Source organism: Microtus oregoni, unplaced genomic scaffold (assembly GCF_018167655.1).
Source record: "Microtus oregoni isolate MIOR12 unplaced genomic scaffold, Mior012 000001F_ref0000356, whole genome shotgun sequence".
In the NCBI taxonomy this organism is placed as follows: domain Eukaryota; kingdom Metazoa; phylum Chordata; class Mammalia; order Rodentia; family Cricetidae; genus Microtus; species Microtus oregoni.
The window spans coordinates 32894635-32910419 of record NW_024543060.1 but is presented as its reverse complement, the minus strand read 5'-3'; positions in this window follow the sequence as shown (position 1 = coordinate 32910419).

The window sequence follows — 15785 nt, the reverse complement described above, 5'->3', positions numbered from 1 at the left end:
AGATGATGCTCTGGTCATCGCTATCACTGACAACAAAATGTTGCTTTGACTCTGACCTAAAAGGTAGTCCCCACCCCATGTGCACATGCCACAGCATGTATGTTTAGGTCCGAAGAAAACTTCTGGAATGGTCACTTATCTCCTTTCACCATGCAGGTTTCTGGGACGGAACTTAGGTCATCTTGCTTGGTAGCACGTGCCTTTATCTGCCGAGCCGTCTTGTTTACTATTTTATCCTTCTGCCAGCATTTATCAAGCTGTGGCAGCCTAAAATCTCACATACATTATGGTCCTTAATAAATATTATTTATTAAGAATACCGAGAACCTCGTGGGTTATATTTGAAGTGATCCTCTCATTGTAGTTACAATTTCTCCATAGCGATACTGATTGCATGGATTACCTCGGAAAATTTTCCATTGTAAATTTAATTAGTAATTCCAAGTTTTCTTGATTTCCCTCCTATTCTGTACCATTCCACTTGAAAACTCCTATTTTTAATAAGTATATCAGAAAGGAGAAAATATGCATAAAGGTAAGTCAAAAAGAACCGAGCAAACGACCTGGAATAGTAGATGGGCTGTAATTTGGAAATCATTGTTTTAAGTCATTACATCTTGGCAAGATGATCAAACTCTATTCCCACCCCCGTAGGAGCCCGGAATATTTTATTCATCAGAGAATTTCCACTTAGTTTAGTAGCAGAGTGGTTTAGCAGAGTTCTTGATTAGGGTGAGGACACCTAACTTCCAGTCTTTACTTGGTCAAGGGTGCTGTGTCAGCAAAGTGTCTCATTGTCTCTTTTTTGTAAAAAATGGGGATAATAAACCTTGCCACCTGCCTGCCTCGCAGCAGTATTAAGAATCCTAATGAGAGTCTCCTGAGATACTCTGCATAGCACAGAAGGAATACACTCTATAAACACACAGCACCACATCCCTTTTCAGAACTCAGCCAGCTCCTAGAAGCAGCTTGGCTCATCCCTTCACTTATACGTGAAGAAACCGGGTGCAGAAAGGCTCATGGCTAGTCCAAGGTCATGCCTTGGCCACCGGGTTAGGAAGCACAGGTCGCTTAGACACCTGGTTTCTCTTTCCCAAAAATCATTACTATTTTTTTTTAAATTGGCAATTTTACATTTAGAAAAATCAAAAGAAAGGCTTTCGAATACTTTTATTGTAAGGAATTGATAAAGGTTTGTCATTTTAACCTGATCTAAATTTATAATACGTACATGTACTGAAACAATACTGAAATGCCACAAGCAAAATTTCTTTGCATTTTTATGTATCAGTTAAAAATAAATGTAATAAAAAGTTTGAACAATCTCAGCTGTATTTATAAGTATCATTGTGATATGCTTCCCTTGCTGTCTAGGCAGAAGACAGATTGCTCCCCAGGGGCAAGTCAATTTATTAATTACAGTTCATCAAGGATTTTTCTTGCATCAAAGGAGTATTTGATTTTTGGCAGTAAAACTGACCCTCTCTTAAAGATCCTCCTGGAATGGCGTCTGCCTCGGTTGTGTGCAAAAGGGGCTGATTCCCCTTCCAAGGGGCTGAGACAATAAAAGAGACTTGGAGCACCCACTTCCGAGCCATCACTGTCCCCCCCCCCCCACACACACACTTCCGCAATTTCTCTTCGGTGGTTTCTTCATTGGGATTGGACTCCTCCAACTGCACTGCATGTTTGCTAGTGTACGCTTGCCAAGCAGCGTCGGGACCTCTTTGGGTTCCATAGAGCCAATGACGGCTGAGAGTTGTCAGATAGCCAAGACTCACGAGAACTGTTCCCTCGTATCCAGGTATAAACATGGGGCCAGAACCTGCGTCACTTGTCGAGTAGATGCTCCTAATTAGCTAATTAAAAATTGTGGCTGGAGACTTCCTCTTTCTCTGGTACAGAAGAATAGTTTGCAGGGAATGCTCCATGACCAAAACCAGACCGTTCTGTGTAAGTCGTGAGGAATCTCCAGATGGTTTAAATGGAGAGATCCTTATCCAGTATTAGTATAGGCAGGTTGTACTAAGTTTGTCAACAGAACTTTTGGAAACACGTCTTTGTTTTGGAGTTTGTCCATTCAGGGCACCAATTTTGTTATGTATTTGACTTAATTCAGAAATTTTGACTTTAAAAAGACCTTGGGATTTGCCAGTTTGATGAGACTGATCGAAGCTCTATTTTGAATGACAACCCATTTTGCTGAACCTACAGCATCCACTAAAAAACAACAACATATGTTCAACTATTACTTTCCTGTCCTTGGCCCTAATCAACAGGTGACCAAGTACAAGGTGTTGTTTGAGTGCTGTTCTCTTCCTTGTCTTCCCCACATTTTCTGAGTAGCCCTCTACCATAGTCTGAGGGGACAAGGCAAATGTGTTTTTAGTAAATGGGACCCTCTATAATCCCCAATTTTCCTGTAACTCTTCCACATGGCACTGGGACACTAACAGGACACCTTAAATCTCAGCTGGCATGGCATCTCAGAGCCATCATGTTAACTCATTTCGGTGTTGATATCACATAAACATTTATTTATTATTTATTTAATAGAGCATTCATAATATCTTCTAGCCTCTGTGGTCCTCTTGTCTTAATTTGGACCAGATAATAATAATTACTCATAATGATATCAACTCACTTTCCCCCACTTGCAAGGTAATAAGATGCTCTCTGAAATGATTTACAGATATTAATTCATTTAACCTTCAAAATATAAAGAATAGATACTCATCTATTTAAATTATTGGCATGCTGTCTTTCTGCGAGCAAGCGGGGCACAACATACAGAGAGAAATTCTTTTAGGTTTATGCTAAGTTTGCTGCGCATCCTTCATCAGATAGAGGCCAGGGCTATGTGCTGAACCTGTCTGTGCCTCAGATACGATTCACACCATGGAGGAGCCTGGATCTACCTCGAAGCATTTTCACGTCAGGGTGAAGACTAGAAACTCTTTGACTGAGTTTCTTCATGGGATAGCATCTTTAAAAACGCCAGCCACAGATGTGAGGTTTGGTGATTCAACAGGGTTACACTACTGACTTGTGTTCATATAGGCTTACATCGCTACCTGGTTGTTAAAGAAAAACTCCTCATGGGGGTTTTGGTTAACCTCATGGTCACTGTGATGGATTTAGAGACATTAGAAGATCGAGGCATACCCCTGTGCTCATCTGTAAAAGAGTTTCCTGAGGATTAACAGAGGCAGAAAAGACCTGCCCTGAATGTGTTGACACCACCTTGGCCTGGGGTCCTGGAATGACTACCTGGAAAAAGAGAAAGCCAGCAGAGAACATTCGTTACCCTTTCTCTGCCTACTGGCTCACCATGATGTGAGCCATGCTTCTACCCTGCTTTTCCCAACACAAGGGGCTGAACCTTTAGAAACTGTGAGCCAAAATGACTCTTTTTTCTCTTGAATCTTTCTGTGTCTGGTGTTCTGAGGCAGCAAAAAAGGTCACCAACACAATGAGTATGCTGGTTTGAAGACCTGAAGAAACCAAGCTGTTCTGTTTCATTTTGCTTTTAAGCATCAGGTGTATAATTGGTGTGGTATCAACAACCCATAATATCCTAAGAGTTTCAGTGTTCTAGTTAAAACATTAAAACACTTTTTAAGCTATTTTGAAATTGAACTCAGGCCCACCGGAAGAGCTCCAAGCACTCTTAATAACTGAGTTCATTCTTTATCTCTTAAATATTTTAAGAACTAAAACATATCCATTACAATGGTACAGTAATCAGCTTTCATACTGTATTTGTACATCTCAGGTATGGTAAACTGGACAACTGAAATAAGGAATTACATTGAGCTAAGGCTCAAAGCTAGTTCTCCCCTAAATGACACTTGCACTCTTGATGATATTGGGATCTGATAGTCAAGTCAGTGATGGAGGAAGGTCATTGGTTAAATAAAAAGAAACTGCTTGGCCCTCATTGGTTAGAAGATAGGTGGGAGGAGTAAACAGAACAGAACGCTGGGAGGAAGAGGAAGTGAGCTCAGACTCCACAGCTCTCCTCTCGGGAGCAGACGCCTCAGAGAGATGCCATGCTCCGCTCTCCCGGGCAGAAGCATGCGATGAAGCAAGCCGCCTGGTTAGACATGCTGAATCTTTCCCGGTAAGACCGGTGCTCACAGATTATTAGAGATGGGTTGATCGGGATGTGAGAATTAGCCTGTAAGGGCTAGAGCTAAAGGGCCAAGCAGTGTTTAAATGAATACAGTTTGTGTGTTGTTATTTCGGAGCATAAGCTAGCCATGTCAGGCAGCCGGGGTGCTGGGGACGCAGCCCCGCTGCCCATATTACTAAAATGGCACTCAACGTGTTGACGAAAAGCTGAACGCATGCTTTTCGGTTTTCAGCTGTAGCAGGAAAAAAGCTGCGCCGTTTAAAAATGCCGGCTTTCTGGGCTGTCCTGCCAGGGCAAACTCTGACTCTTTTACTCAGGCAGTTCGTGCGGTTTGCAAGCACAGGCTGCTGAATCTCGCTTGCTGGCAGGGACCTTGAAATGCCATAGAGTTGTGGCAGTAAACATGGCTACAGCCAGTACCTCAGCCATGAGGCTGGAAAGCTAAGGAATGGGCTGGATCCAGCCGGGAAAGCCACGCCTTTAATCCTACTGATATTGCTTGGTAAATTAAAGACTCATGTGGTCAGAAAAAGAGAGATATACAGTAAAGAGAGATTCAAAGACAAAGAAAAATTTTAAATGGTTTACAGTGTGTTAAAAATATATGCAGACTAAAAGTTGAAGTTCTTAAAGTAAAAAACAACAAAAAAAAGGAATAGACTTGTTGTGTGTGGTAGTACACACCTTTAATCCCAACACTTGGAAGGCAGAGGGAGATTGACCTCTGTGACTTCAAGGTGTGGTAGCACACGCCTTTAATCCCAGTGCCTAGAAGGCAGAGACAAACAGATCTCTGTGAGTTCAAGGTGTAGTAGAGTACACCTTTAATCCCGAATGCCTGGGAGGCAGAGACAGGCGGATCTCTGAGAGTTCAAAGACAGCCTGGTCTACAGAGTTACTTCAGGTCAAAGATACAGAGAACCTGTCTCAAAAAGCAAAGAGTTAAAAGTAAAAATAAACAAAATAGAGGTTAAAACAAAGGTGTACAAAGATGGAAAATAAACAGAGAATTTTGATACTGTATGCTATTATGCTCTCTTTGAATTGTTTGAATGCTGAGGAAAGAGCAAAAGCTACTAAAAGATATTTGTTTATAAATGCTGCTGAACTAATCCAACATAGATATTTTGAATTTGGATCTAAGGATATGATACTTTGGAAAAGAGATTCTTCTTTTGTTTTCACAGAGGATCAGACCTTGTGGATTGCATTTATCCCGATGTGGTATGATGGACCACGCCCTCCTGAAGGGTTGTTGTGAACATCTTCAGAAAATTGCTTCACTCAACTGCCAACTGAGATGAAACTAGCACACAGGTTATACTGTGAAAGACCTAATTAACGATGCCCCCATTCAGCAGGAAGCAGTTTGGAGAGAAAAAATTGCGCCCATGTTCCCAAATATGGTTTATAAACGTTCTTTTACATTTAAAGGGGGATATGATATAGGTATGAATAATTTGCATTAGTATAGATTTTGCTTTATTGATAGAGATTTACGGTCAATTTTGTTATATGTATTTCTGATATTGATTAAGGTATTGTGATTGTGTAGTTCATTATTAAAATGTAATGTATAATTAGGAAATATAGGTTGTTGATGGATAATCATAAATAATAGTCAAGTTTGTAGTCATGTTAGTTAATATTTTCTAGATGTGCGTAGATATATTTTAGATAGGCATTCTTCATATTTTTCAAAGATTATAGAATATGGCATTTTAAATGTTTTAATAGGTTAGGACTTTTCATGACAATGAGACACTCTGCTCCTGGCAGCACCAATCTACTTCAAGAGGAAGATGGGCATCGAAGAGGCACCTTATGGAGTTTGATAGCCATTTGGGCAAGAAACTGCTCTTGCCTGGACTATTGCATAAACTGGACACAGAGAACCCACAGAGAGAGGACTGCTGAACTTGCCTAAGGTGAGATGATCTTTCGGGGTTCCTGATTCATGAAAGAGTCTGCGAGACATTCTGCAGGACACAACAGATAGTGACTGAACTGACTTTGAATTTTCCTGCTTTATGGAAATGTCTGCTGGATACCATGGGCCTGAAGGCTGAAGATGGATGCCCCAACGGTACAGAGGAATTTTGGGTGACTGTCCAGCAGCGAGATGTCTCTATCATTTCTAGAGTTTTAAAAGTTGCTTTTTTCTTGTTTGCTTAGGTAGTATTGTATCTTTCTGGAGTCTTTGATGGAGTTAAGAATAGTTAGTTATAGCTATAGTTTTCCTTAGTTATGATAAAGATTATTTTATATTTATCCAACAGTTACTTAATGCCAAAAGTTTTCTAGCTGCTTCATACATATTAATATAACCTCAAAAATAATTCTACAGGTAAGGTGCAACTATTACTATCTCTGCTTCAGAGGTGAGGAAAATGAGGCATAATGAAGTTGAATGTGAAAGCCACCTGTCTTAAAAGGGATGGTTCTCCAGTTGGAGTTAGGCATCTGGCTAAGACTTTGTCCTTGATCGAGCTGTATGCTTCCTGGAACAGAAAGCCAGGGCTACTGATTTCTGTCTAGATTATTTCTACTGTGTGGGACTCTGGAATTTGATATTGAGAAATAATTTTATACGTTTTAGAAAAAATAAGGAATACTCTCTACAGCAACACCCATCTCCATGAGAGCTGGGAAGCTTCTAAAACCACGCTTCTCTCAAGCTGCTTGTTGTTGTGTAGGACTGTCTTATTGATGATGGCCTTTTCACCCAATACCTGCTGATCTTCCATAATGCTAATATTCTCTTCATGGTTAACACTTTCTAGACTGTCATTGCCAGCATAAATGTTAGAGACACAGACATTTGATTTAGGCTCATCTTTGACTTTGAATAAAGAGATCTAAAAATCAATCCCATAGCCCTGTTTCATTTTCTATGTATATAGGTCAAATAATTCAGGGCAAGGAGAGTATAAAAAGTAATCTATGATGTCAAGGCAAACATATCAGGTAAGCAGTTTTAAAAAGTTTTATTTACATATAATGCAAAACCTCTTGTTTTGTGTGTTCTTTGATCATCTTGCAATGGACCTCTGAAATTTCCTAAATTAATTATTATTAATTATTTCCTAAAATAATATTAATTTTCTGTGTATGTGTGTATATAATTTATTTCTATACAATTGGTAGATTAGTGAAAAGAACCCAGTGTGCCAAAATTTGAGTTCAATTTAACATTTACTGTGTGACTTTTGGGCAAGTTACTCTTCAAATAATCTTTTATTTCCTCATCTGCACCAAAGGAATCATTGCTTCGTGGATTGGATAAAATAATCTGTGGTCTATTTTGTTAACGGAAGATGTACTTTAATTGCAAAGTGTCATCAAGTCTTACTAATTTAACTGCTAATGAGCAGCCATTTGTGGGACAGGATGTGGTAGTGAGACACACACCAGATTAAGATGTACTCCACTGAATTCTAATCCTGCCTGGTTACCACAGTCACTGTGTGGGCCAGGATAAATATCTGGGATTCTTTTCTTGCACAATTAAAGTATTTAATGAGGAGAACACTGGAGCTCTTCTCAGTCCAGGATTTCAGTGGCCCTGGTACACACACTCAAGGGATCTGGGTACCAGTTTCAGAGCAGAAGCGTTCCTGTTTGACACCGGTTGTGCTATAGATGAGTGTCACACCTTTGTAAGCGAGTCTATTCACCTTTGCAAAATGGAAATTGGAATCACTGCTCAAAGACCCTCATTTCAATTTCGAGTTAAAAATACTTTTGCAACAATTTAAATTTCTTCTCTCTGTTCTTAGGATGACTTACAGTTGTTGGTCAGTGAAACAGATTCTGCGTTTTAGGTTTCTCCATGCTCAGTCTGTTCTCCCCTTGAGAATCTCAGTCTTTGTGATCATCTCTGTAGTTTCTCTGAACTTTCTGAACATTGGGCTTAACATTTGCTATCTTAAATTTTCTTTTTTTTAAGTCTAGTGCACTCAGAGGATATATTTGATGCCTTTTTCACTGAGCAAAAATGCCAAATACCACAACTGTTAACTCAATAGTGAGTTTGATCTTTTCCTCTAAATGTTTATCAGACTCCCAATGGATATGACTTTAAAAGCATACCTAAGCTCTTAAAAGTGTGGGGTCTTAGACATATGGTGTTAGTCCTTCTTTTCTCCTTTCCTTCCTCATAGAAACACTTGTTCTCACATGAAATGAGCTGAACTTTATCACATGTATATATCCAGCTACATCACTGCTATAAATAGCTCAATCTCAGTTACTCAGCATTGTCAGGAAATGAGCTCTTGGGGCAAGTAAATTTCCTGATGACATTATCTTTTCAAGGGTCAGGACTTTACATTTATTTTAGATTGACGTCCTTCCCAGTTATATGCAGCACTGCATTTACTTTCCAGCCACAGCAGGCTAGAATCCTGACAAACTCCTGTTGGGGGATTTACTTAAGTGTGAATGAGGGTGAGAAGGAAGAGCATTGGGACTGAAACTACCACACGTCTTCTAAATACTACTACAACACAACTGGGCTGGGATTCCTACTAAATGTCCCACTAAACTCAAACAATCCTAATTAAGAGAATATCAGTGATGTTTTAGAAATGTTAAGTAACTAGATGATTTGAGCTCATTTTTTATTTACTATTTCTTTATTACTAGAATCCTTTCCCCCTGAGTGACCAGATTAAATAGCAATTTGGTCTGCTTTTGTTGCAGATAATATAGATTCTAGGTTAAAAAAAGAAACAAATTTTATTAAATATCATTATCAGAGGAATTGTCTTATAGCAGTGCTCATGGTCAAAGAGGAAACTCCCCGTTCATTTACCCAGCAAGCAGATATTCAGCTTTCGACCTTTCTGGATCCTCTGTGGGTATGACAAGCCTGTGCATGATCTGGAGCTTAGCGATCGCTGGGTACTGATTGCGGTATGAGGATATACTTTCTAGGAGAAGAGAAGCCCCATATTACTCTGCCTTTGGGTCGTTTGTTCCCTTCTCATGAGAAAGAGGACCTCTTGGGCAGCTGACTTTCTCCAAATCTAATTAACGAATTGAAGGCAAGTGCTGCCTCTCCCAGGTGTTTTCTGCCCTCAGAATCACCTTCCTGACTGCTTTCTTCAGTGTCCTTTGACATACACGCGATAAACAAAGCCGCCTGTATTCCTGCATCCAGGTGGGCAGACAGGAGTCTCCTCACCTTCTTTTCTCTGCTTTGAGCGGGGCAAACGTGTGGCAGGAAAGGGACATTGTACCTCTGCCTTGTGGAGATTATACTTGCCTTGTGGCAGACATGGAACTAGGATCTTCAGGGTGGAAGCCCAGGAAATTTCCGTTTTAATAAACATGCTAGGTGATTTCTATAATGAGGCCTTTATAGAAAACTTGCCTTCTGAGGCAAGTCAAAGCAGATTCGAATTTTCTACATGTTAAAAACTAGGGAAGCAAGCAAACAATCTGAGTGAAGTAGCCCTGGGACTGAGGGGAAGATCCAGAAATTCTTAGTTTTAGTGCCTGCTTGCTAATGATCTAAGATGAGTCCTTTAACTTCTAAGTATCTTAACTGTGAAATGAAGAAGTTGAAAGACTTCTTCACTTATTTAGCCATTTTTCAACAACTGCCAACAGCCTACCACATGTAAAATCTTTTTCCAGTCTCTGGGAAAACTGCAGAGAAAGGTCATTGCTGTGGGACAATGGTTTTGTACCCTGTAAAGATTTGGCACTTGTATTGGTTTAAAAAAAATGCTGATTGGTCAGTAGCCAGGCAGGAAGTATAGGCAGGGCAACCAGAACAGGAGAATTCTGGGAAGAGGAAAGGCTCAGTCTGCATTCGTCACCCAGATGCCGAGGATGCAAGTTGAGAGTGCCTCACTTATGAAAGGTACCAAGTCACGTGGCTAACACAGACAAGAATTATGGGTTAATGTAAGCTATAAGAGTTAATAAGAAGCCAGAGCCATTAGACCAACGAGTTTATAATTAATGTAAGCCTCTATGTGCTTCTTTGAGATTGAATGGCTGTGGTACAGGTCAGGTCAGAAACCTACCTGCCCTGATTCACAGGGTCCCATGAGTATATCTGGTGACACAAGGACCTGGTGGGAGAATGGAGCAAACCATTCCCTTATCACATTTTTGTTACAGCTCATTTATTTTTTTCTGTAATTTGGATTCTTATAGTCCAGTTATACTCTAAGATTACTAAATAAAGTCTTGAAAAGTATCCTAGGAAAACAAATAGCTTTTTAACAGAAATGCCAACAACTTCATCCTCTGGACTAAGGAGAAATTGTCCCAACTCTAGGCCCCTTCCACTTGGTTTTCAGAATGAAATGAGTTATCCATGTTGGATAAATTTGTTCTAAATTAAAGAAGGCTCTAATAGGGTTTGCCCTATAGTCCAGTCACAAGATGAGCAATAAATATCTCTAATATCTTAGGTGAAGAGTCTGTTTTTTACCCCTCTTAGGTGAGGCAAAAAAGCCTCCAAAGAGCAATGTGTGTGTTACGGTTTCAGTGTGACATGACTTTAGCTGGCTTCAGTGCTAACTGGTAGTGCTAGTTTAGGAGTTCTGGAAACCTTAAGAAGTGAGACCTCATTGGAGGAAAGAGATAAAAGTGCATCTCTGGGGATTATACACCATCCACAGTCTTCTCTTTACTCTCAGCATCCTGTCTACTGTAAAGAAGCCCCTCCCCTCACCATAATGATCTGCCCAGGCACATGGGGTAAAGCAACCATGGACTCAGTGAACTAAGTAAACCCTTCTCCCCACTTTAAGTTCTTCAGCAAGGTTTTTGGTCAAAGCTCTACAAAAGTAGCAATACAGTGCTATGTCTTAGCTGAGCATGATGGGAGGGCACTGGGTTGTCTTTCTCACTTTGGCATTTGTTTTTCCTGACACATGAAGACCGACACTGAATCTCATTAAAAGTTTGAACCATGTTGTCTTTAAGATAAAAAGAACAGCAGGATCATACTGAGGGACTCCTCTGTTGCAGGGAACCACTTGTTCATCCCGGCCGCCTGACTAGCTTAGCCCCGAAATAACCACACAGAAATTGTATTAATTAAAACACTGCTTGGCCCATTAGCTCTAGCTTCTTATTATCTAACCCTTATATTAATTTAACCCATTTCTATTAATTTGTATATCGCCACATGGCAGTAGCTTACTGGCAAAGATTCTAACCAGCATCTGCCTCAGGTGGAGGATCCATGGCATCTCTCTGACTTTGCTCTTCTTCCTCCCAGCATTCAGTTCCATCTCCCCCCCACCGCCACCTAATTTCTGCCCTATCTACAGGCCAAGGCAGTTTCTTTATTCATTAACCAAGAAAAGCAACACAAAGACAGAAGTACCTCCCACACCACTCCTCCGGTCTGTGTTTTCTTTGATGTTTTCTTGGGTTATAGTACAGGTGTTTTGAGATAGTTGGTTACTTTTAGGGTCCTATGAATACAATCCCCCTAGATTGAAGCAGTTAAATTCTTTAAGGTTGAGAAGTCCCTGGAATAAGGATGCAACATTTTCTCTGTAACTTCTTAAAACTGTATTTGGATCTGGGTTTTCTACTATGTGGGAAACTTTAAATTTATTACACAGTAGTTATAAAACATTGTGACTGTAGGCTTCTCATTCTCACAGAGGAGTGTCTGGAAGGTTAAGAAGATAATTTGAAATTAAAACAGAATTCTCTTCGATAAAGTCAGATTCTGTGTTGGGGTTTGTTGTCTTTTGTTGGAGGTACTGGTTTACTCTTAAGCCTATCAGTCATATGTTATTATTTCATTTGCTGAAGACCAAGAAAAGGCAAACTTGGAAGTTGTGAAGTATAGTAAAAAGATGAAGTTTAAAAGATAATTAAGTGTCTTTTAAAAGGACAAAATTATTGTTTAAAATTAAAAGGGAGAAGAACTGTCCAAAGCTGACTTGTTTGGCTTCAAACTTCTTGGATGAGATCCTTACTCAGGTCTGGGGTGGGGGGCTAGGGGGAGAAAGAGCTTGCTGTAGGATGTTCCACCTCTGAGGAAGGTAGGTACATATTAGTCGTGAAGTCCTTCAATGTCGCAGGTGCAGTATCTTATTACATTAAGAAGGAAAATCATTATTAAAAATGAAAAAGACTCCCTGTAAAAGTCATTTAGTATGTCTCTTAAATTCTCACCAATTTAAAAGGTACAATAGAGCATGACTGAAAACTGAGTGGGAAGTCAGAGGAGAACAGTTTTTTTTTGCCCAATCTTGGAACAGAGTAGGTGGTCAAATAATTTTCCTCCGGACTATAGATGTGTACTATCACAGAACCTGTAAGGACATATATCTTAACCATAGAAAATAAGGCTTGAATTTACAGGTTATTTAGACTTAAGACGTGTCTTGTTAGAAAAACCAAGGAAATATGGTTGAAAATATGTTGGGTGTTTCTCTGACGATACAGGAGTATGTCAACGGATTTCTGGCAGGCTGGGATTAGAGGCGCTCAGAAGCTAACCCACAGAATGATTTGAGGCTCCCACCTGTAGAAATGAAAATGCATAAATGTCATAACTCTTCTTGTGTGTCGCTGGGCAGGCTTCTCCTGTTCCATGCCTCACTCTGCCACCCGAGATCTGATGTGTTGTCACCTTCTCAATTATCTCATCCCTGGCTTTGATTCATTCCCTTCCACTGTGTTTGTCCTCCTGTAAAAGTGACCCATCTTGCACTGGGTTGGTAGCAGGCTTCATATCAGATTTCTAGGACTGCAAGGTTTACTTCCTCCCTTCTCCCTAGTATTTTATGATGATTTGACATTGGTGAAAACACAGGCTTCTGTCGCTTTAGTACAGAGGTTGCTGTGCTGCCATTGCTCTTTGGAGGTAACACAGCAAACAATTATCCTTTTGTCTTCATGGCGTTTCCATCTTTGATATATGGTTCCTGAGATGGAGAAAGAAAAACCAAGAAAAACTAAATAAGAGTTGCTATGAGGACTAGATAGGGCTTTGAACAGGTTTCCTTGCATCTTAGCTATGTTGCATGTATATGACAAATCTGTGAAAATAAATAATTCAAAAACAAAGACAAATAGTTGAAATAGAATTTTATTCCAATAGCTGTCAACTTAAGAGTTTTCAGTATTTATAAATTTTGATAATTTATAACTCCATTTATATGTACTTTGATCCCTTTATCTATCATAACAATAACCAAAATTATATTTGCCAGATTTCGTTTGAATCTCAATTCATGTCTGTGTTTTCTTTTATGTACGCTAGTGTCATAACTTCTTAATATCGAGAAAAATTCACCAATGAGGATGGAAAATAACATTTCTTAAACACTTATTATTTTACAGGTACTTTGTATGAATAATGAATAATTCTTTGATCTTTGTGGCAGCCTCTAGTTCTTATCTTTATTTCACAGCTGAGAAAAAGCAGGCTCACAGAAGTAGAAATTGTTTCCGGTACTGTCCAATGTGGAATGGCAGAGTAAGCAGTGAGCTCTGGGGGGTGTGGGTGTGCTTTTCCCATTACACCAGGTGGCTCTCTGATTCCAAGCTCTATGTGGTACCTGACTGTATAACAGGAGGAGCAGGCCTACTTTTTGTCCCAGGCACCCAGCTAGTTTACACCCGAAATAATTACACAGAAACTGTATTTATTTAAACACTGCCTGGCCCATTATCTCTAGCTTATTATTGGCTAACTCTTACATCTTGATTTAACCCATTTCTACCAGTCTGTATAACATCACGAGGTCGTGGCTTACCGGGAAAGATTTTAATTAGCGTCAGTCTCAGGCAGGAGCTTCATGGTGTCTGCCTGTCTCTGCTTTCTTTCTCCCAGAATTTATTTTGGTCTATTTCACCTATCTAAGTTTTGCCCTATCAAAAGGCCAAGGCAGTTTCTTTATTCAACCAGTGAAAGCAACACATAGACAGAAGAACCTCCTACATCAGAATGGAACATTAGCAGAAAGCTGCTTGAGCTTGACAAGACCCTCTTAACGCAACCCCCAAATGTCTGTTTTCTGGTATTTAAAGGTTGAGGACAGAAGAACCTGTCTCTAAGAGAGTAACCTATAGAAAAAGCAAACACATGTGAAAAGTTTACTACCCTCCCATACCCAATACCTTGTACCCCATAACCTAGTGTGGGATTGTGGTATTCAGATGTGCAGAGAGAATGCAGGGACTCTTATTTATATAAGAGAGATGAATGGATATTGATATTTTTTGGCCAAAGTTAGCCAACAAGGAAGAAAACTGTGGATGCCTTTTTTCACTCTTGACACAACTTTATTTTTTTTTAATTGTGGAATATTTTTATTCCTGTATCTGTGGTTTCACTTTTCATTTTGTTATTGTTTTTAAGAAGACAACACTACATTAACAGAATTTCCAATGGTGAGTATTGCTATAGTAGTTCTATAATATAATATAGTCTATTGTTATTAATTTCTTCAATGTTTATTTGGTAACTAAACTTTATTTTACTTATGTATGCACCAGGTTAAACATAGCACATCCAGGATTTGATACATACGCTTTGAAACTTTACACATCCACTGAAGATCAAGAAATGTGTGCCCAGGATAAGGGTTTTAAGTGTCTGTATTATTAGTCTAATTCCTGTTTACTCAATGAGATTTAGAGTGCTTTAACCCATACAAACAAACAATATTATTGATAACACCATTTCTCTTTCAACAACTGATCTGTCAGTTGGTTAAAATAGATAATACGGGCATTTGCTCTGGTGAGTTCAACCTCCACTCCAGGACCAGGACCCACAAAGCTAAACTTCATAATAAGATATTCCTTAAGACCTCAAAATCTAAAGACAGGTAAAAAGCAGAGGAGCCCAAGAGAGAGGAGAGAGGGAGAGAAAACAAATGGCAGATAACAAAACAAATGACAAAAACAGATGACAAAATGGGGGACAGATGATAAAGCCAGGAAAGGGAAGAGGCATACTCCACATTTAAATGCAAGGTCACCTCAGAAGATTAGGTGGGATGAGGCATCTAGGAGAGCACATTCTGTATGGGGGAAACATCAGCACTGAAGTAGGAAGGCTGAAGCTAAGCGGGGAGAAGCAAAGAGAGAGACTTTTAAAAGAATCTACAGGAGATAGGAAGGGATAAAATGGCATGGAAGTGAGAGAAGAGGAGAGAGGAGAGAGGGAGATGGGAGAGAGGACATTCAGAGAGGAGAGAGAAGGGAAAAGAACAGAGAGAGGAGGGAGGAGGAGGCAAACAGTCAGACACACATACATACAGACAGAGAGACAGAGACAGGAGAGAATAGCTATCTGTGCATATAAAACTGATGGTTTATGCCATTACTTTGTTGTCTGGATGCCCTTCTGGTGGATCTGGTGAGATCCTGTTGATTTCAGCCCTGCAGTCTTGTCAGAGGGCATCAATAAAATCTTGGGGTATGTACTCACTGTCCTGAGTGAGTACCTACTCACAGACCTGTTAGCCACTTATGTGTCTGTCTGTCTGGTGGACCTTAAGGTATTTAAATGAAGGCATTCATTTAAAAGTGTCCTTATGTTTAAATGCCCAGCCCCTACCAGAGAGCTGTGTGCATTTGTATGTGTGTGTGTGTGTTATGTGTGTTGTGTATGTTTTTTTTGTGTGTGTGTTTGTGTGTGAAAAGC